The sequence below is a fragment of the Adiantum capillus-veneris genome, chromosome 1 (genome assembly GCF_014529385.1).
Source record: "Adiantum capillus-veneris isolate H3 chromosome 1, ASM1452938v2, whole genome shotgun sequence".
Classification (NCBI taxonomy): Eukaryota; Viridiplantae; Streptophyta; class Polypodiopsida; order Polypodiales; family Pteridaceae; genus Adiantum; species Adiantum capillus-veneris.
Window position 1 is genome coordinate 123,470,455 of NC_140931.1, and position 5,706 is coordinate 123,476,160.

At 44.6% G+C, this 5,706-nt stretch overlaps 1 pseudogene; it reads left to right on the top strand.

Annotated features, from left to right (window-relative positions):
* Window positions 1-212: 212 nt before the first annotated feature.
* LOC147465481 (uncharacterized) lies at window positions 213-908 on the top strand (annotated as a pseudogene).
* The last annotated feature ends 4,798 nt before the right edge of the window (window positions 909-5,706 follow it).

Consider the following 5,706-nt stretch of genomic DNA (forward strand, 5'->3'; position numbering starts at 1 on the left):
GTGTTTTGTTGTTGTGTATCGAGTCTCTCTCTCTCTCCTCTCTCTTTCTTGCTTCTGTTGCACACCATCCTCCAAGCCATGGCAACCCTTCGACTGCATCCACCATAGCCGCTCCAACCCCAACAACTGGTATCATAGCCCTATCGAGACTCGGCTTTGATAGAGCTTATAGAGATGGCGAACGACTTGGTGTTGGATACGGCAATTCGCGATTGGGTGCTTGTGCCTCTCTCTCTCTTGTCATGGTGTTAATTGGTGTCCGTCGTCACTTCGTTTCCAAGCTCTTGCGCTCGACCAACACGCCCGATCTTAAAGCCGTCAAGGAAGGACAGCTTGTTGTCCGAGCCAGGTACCTCAAAGCTGCTGGAAACTTCATCCCAGCCAGGGCATTCAAGTCCCGCCGAAGCTACTACAACAATGAGGAAAATGGATTGCTACATGTTCCAAAGTCGCAGGTACAGAACATGCAAGCACAAATGTTTTCAGATCCGAATATGGCCATGGACATGATGAAAAAGAACTTGTCCATAATCATTCCTCAGACTCTTACTTTTGCATGGGTAAACTTCTTCTTTTCTGGTTTCGTGGCAGCAAAGATTCCCTTCCCTTTAACTCAGCGCTTCAGGCCAATGCTGCAAAATGGTATAGATTTGAGCTCTGTAGATGTAAGCTATGTCAGCAGCCGTTCTTGGTACTTTTTGAATTTGTTCGGATTAAGGGGATTTTTTAGCTTGATTCTTGGTGAAGAAAATGCCACAGATGACACACAGAAAATGATGGAGATGGGAGGTCAAATGGGTGGATTTGGTGTTGATCCGCTCACAGCAGAGAAAGATGGGCTCGAACTTATTCAGCATGAGTGGGCTCTACCCAAGCTAGAACAACAGGCTGAGTCTGTACTGAGGTAGATACTGTCAAGATAAGTCTGCATCTATAAGGCTTGAAGTCACCGTGGTAGAAAGAGGAAGCTTTTTAGATTAACTCTTTCATATTGTTTAATCAAAATAAATTGTACGGGTTATAGACACTGCCACATATGAGTGGTAAGACCTCCCAAGTTATCAGTTTTTGTTCTCAAGTCCCATTTTTGTCCCGCTTCTCATGAGGTTACTGGGTACACCTGAAACCCAAGGTTTGGCAGTGAACCAAAAACTCCAATCATTTTTGGTAGAGCTAACTTTTTTGACATACACCCTATCTGTTCAAGGGGGGTTACTCACCTAGCACCACATTATGGATACACCAGAAATCCTTGGTTGTGAGAAAACCTAAAACTCACGGTTGACGAGTACACCAAAAACTCGAGGTATCATGAGAGGGTCTGTCTAGTTCGGGCTTGTTGGGTTCAAGCCCTTGTCGGTCAGCCCATGGGAAAAGCCTCTTATAGGCATCCAGTAGAGACCGAGTTAAAGTAAAGATTGAATGAGTAAAAGGTGTGTTTGATATCACCTTTCAAAAACTATGTAAAGACTTTTTTAATAGAATCATGAGCAGTAGCATGTTTTTTTGTTGTGTATCGAGTCTCTCTCTCTCTCTCTCTCTCTCTCTCTCTCTCTTTCTCGCTTCTGTTGCACGCCATCCTCCACGCCATGGCAACCCTTCGACTGCATCCACCATAGCCGCTCCAACCCCAACACCTTCACCTTACATAATTTTAGTAAATTTTACACACATACACATACATATATGTTTTTTTTGCATTCTATTGTTTTAGAATGCTAAAGTAAAGCTTCACTTTGCATAATTCTAATAAATTCTATACACACACACATATATTAATTAGTTCTTTTTATTTCACCTTTCATTTCACAACTTCACATGGCTTTACATTTCTTGCATTTACATTTCTTGCATTTTATAGCTTCATTCCAACCAATGTTAACGTTCAAGAAAGTCTCTTTTATTAAGCAGTTGTTGATCGAGTTTCCTCCTCACAAAGAAAAAAACCAGAAATACTAGCAGAAATTTTGAGTTTTGCGAAATTTTTGAACGACTTTCTCACATATTTCATCGATTTTTCTTCCATTTACCATGGTTTGCAGCTAGCTAGTCTCGATTTTCAATCGGCTCAAGACTAAGCTGAGGCAATCCTTTCCCAAACACTGATACCATTTTAATTCAACTTAACAATTTTATCACTTTCTTATTGTTTTTGAAAGCCGTCGTGACCCTTTCACTTGTTTTAGCAAGTTTGGGAAAAGATGGAAAAAAGAGAGAGAAGGTGGGCCAGCGGTTTTCAAAAAACGGGGGTTTTTTTTGTTTTCTTGGGACTTGAGGAGGAAGAAGGAGATTTAAAAGAGGAAGAAGCGGTCCGTGCAATCGGTGATCGAAGCCGCACAAGGAAAGTTACCAAAGCTGCACCAGGTGGTGGATCGCCGCATAGCAGCTTGGAAGTGAAATAGCCAGAAGAGTTCGCCAAGGTGCTTCCTCGCAGGGGCGAGTGGAGAAGAATGATGGCAATTGAAGAGTCGTTTGGTGATTTTGGATTGAGGGACATGTCTGTCCAGTAGCGGCAAGTTTTTGGCAGTTCCCTACACAGAGAATTGCGCCTGTGGAGTGGAACAGTGTTTTTTTTTTCTTTGAAACAGCCATGGCCGTGGTGTTTTGAAATTTGTAATCGGTTTTGTAAAGCAAGATCAAACCCACTTTTTCCCTATCAAGTGTTGATTTCCCCTTCCCCTTTCTCTTTCTCTGGCTCTCGTTCGTGTCGTGCAGTATCGACAGTGTGGAAGTGTGTGCCCCCCGAACCGACGACGTATGTGTGTGCACAGAGAGAGAGTAAGAGGAGTTGTATGGGTTGAGAGGGTCGAAATCAGTCACAATGGTGTGTGCATGTGGGTGGGTGGTCTTGTTAGCGGTAGGTGCATCAAGTGCAGTGCAAGCGTGACCCTACTAGTGAAATTTTTTTTTTTTTTAAGGTGTTTTCAAGAGGACAGGGGTGTTGTAAATACCTTGAGCTATATAGGGGCAGTTGTTTGTGCGTTGGGTGTGTTCCCCATTCCCCCTCTCCATCTTCTGGTGCCCCCACTGAGGAGCACACTGATTTCTCCCAGTTAAGTGAAGAGAAACGGTCCTTGGTGTTGGTCGGCATGGCGTCTCAAAGCTATGGGCCGATTTGTACAGGTGAAGAGAATCCTAATGATGTCCTAATGATGAGTGAGTTGCAGACTTTAATTTGTACATGTTGTCATTGCATATGCCAAATGAGGACAGCAAGATGCAGAGATTTCCTTTGGTGATGCTCGAGAAAGCAAAGGTATGGTACGAAGCTTTGGAAGGTGAGTCAAGGCATGCTTGGTCAGCTCTACGGGCACTTTTCCTACATGATTTCCACAAAGCAGCATCCCCAATCAAGATGGATGCCAAACTAAAGGCGCTCAAACAGGATGAAAGTGAAGAATTTAGTTTGTTTTTGGATCGTTCTGAAGCATGTTGGATAGAGTTAGCGGGTGCCATGCAATTATTATTGGCCAATGGCGACTACTTCAAACTGGATAAATTCATGGCATGCCTACATCCTAAAGTGAGGGCAAAGGTGGATTTTGAGAGCCGAGAAAACTATAATGGTGTAGTGGCCATCGCAAAGGCAAAAAGCAAGAAAATAAAAAAGAAGATTGAACAGGGTGTATCCAGCTATGAAGCGGTGATGCCTACCCAACCTGAGGGTCTGAGCGATGTTGTTCATGAGGAGAACCATGCAAACCGAGGTGTAGCCGTTGTGCCACAAAATTGGGTGCAAACCGTGCAGGATTTGTCTGAGCAAATGTAGGAATTGCGGCTAAGCGTGATGGATAGAGGTCAGTCAAGAGGAGCAAGGGGCAGGGCAAGGCCACTCCCCGACCGATGTTACGATTGCGGTGAGGAAGGAAACTATGCACCGGATTGTCCTCATCCACCAAGAGAAAGAGGTGATGCTATTTGGCAGAGATAGAGGCCAAGCACAATTCAATGGCCGGAGAGAGCAAGTAGTCAAGAATCAACTGCAATCGGCTCCTCCGGATGGTGGTGAAGTCCCTAGGTTGAACATCATCGGAGTGGACAAGTAAGAAAAGAGCAAGGATGGAAAGGGAGATAGAAACCGAGCGGGAAACGAGGACCCGTAGAGGTAAAGAGAATGTGTACGAAGGCAAGGAGCAGCCAAAAACTAGCAAGAAGAGGAGACGTCGCAAAATCAAGCAAGCAGACTTTTAGCTAGGGTGCGGCTATCCCGAATATGACCTGGTAAGTGATGTTCAAAATCAAAAGGCTAACATTACCTTCGGTCAGTTGTTTGCTTTGAATCCCAAGATGCAAAGACAATGGTCTACAAGCGTCAACACGAGGCTACCAAAGGCTAAGGGTAATGTGCATGCAGTGCATAACATGGCATTGAGAGTGGGTAGTCCGGCAGATGTCCTTCCTCTAGTGGATGCGGTCATTGAAAAGAGGATGTAGGTTCGGGCCTATATAGATGGTGGAGCATAGGTTTGCATCATGACAGAGGCTGATATGAAGGAAATAGGTGTCAAAGCAGTAGCTAAATCAAATGTACGCATGAAAATGGCTAACCATACCAAAGCCAGGTGTTTGGACGTGGCTCAAGACGTAAGGGTGAAGGTGATGGGCATTGAGTGCCTAATCGATTTCTTTGTGATGAAAGCGGGTGATAATGCTTATCCAATCATCTTGGGTAGGCCATGGCTACTGGCAATAGGGGCTAAGCAGGATTGGGAGAGTAGGGTGTTCACCTTGCCTGACAAAGAGAGAGGGAGAAAGATGGTGCTTGATTTGAAGACCAAAGAGAGACGTTTTCACCCTGTGGCACCAAAAGATGAAGATGATACGACAAGTTATGAATACGAGACCGAGACAGCCTATGATGAGGGCTACACAGATACTGAGGAAGACGAAAGCAAGGATGATATGCTAAGGATAGATGCTGACTTGTTTGGTTTCATTGTTGAAGGCTCCCATGCAAAAGGAGAGGTGCAACCATAGGTTCATGGCATAGGTGCGGAGGAGGTAAGTGTTATGCTCAACGAAGATTTGACCAAGCAAGAGAGGGAAGGCTATGTCAATATGTCTGCCTCTTTTCCAAATTTATTTGAGACGAAGTACGAGGATCTACGAGGAGCAAAGGGTGTGCAGAGCACAAGATAGTCCTTAAAGAAGGGTGCAAACCAAAGGTGCAGAAGCTAAGGAGGCTAGGCGAGATTCAAAAGGAGGCCCTTTGGCGGGAGATTAACCAATTGTTAGATGCAAGTGGGTTTCTCCGGTGCTTATCACCCCTAAGAAGAATGGGAAATGGCGGGTATGCATTGACTACAAGCCATTGAACGTGGTGACTAAGAGAAACCACTACCCGTTGTCGTTCCAAGATGAAATCTTAAATAAGGTGGCAGGTCATAAGAGGTAATCTATTATGGATGGATTTGCAGGGTACTTTCAGATAGGGATTGCTCTTGAAGACCAACTGAAGACGACGTTTATCTCTCCATGGGGATGCTTTGCCTATCCTCGCAGGATGCTGTTTGGTTTGGTGAATGCCTACGCCACCTTCTAAGACTGGATGAATAGGGTGGTTGGTCCCTAGTTGGGCAGGTTCATTAGGGTTTTCATGGATGACATTAGATGTTATAGCTCAAGGGCGGATCATTTGTCAAAGTTAGAGCTATGTTTTCAAAGACTTGACAAAGAAGGAGGTCAGCTGAATCCTAAGAAGTGCAA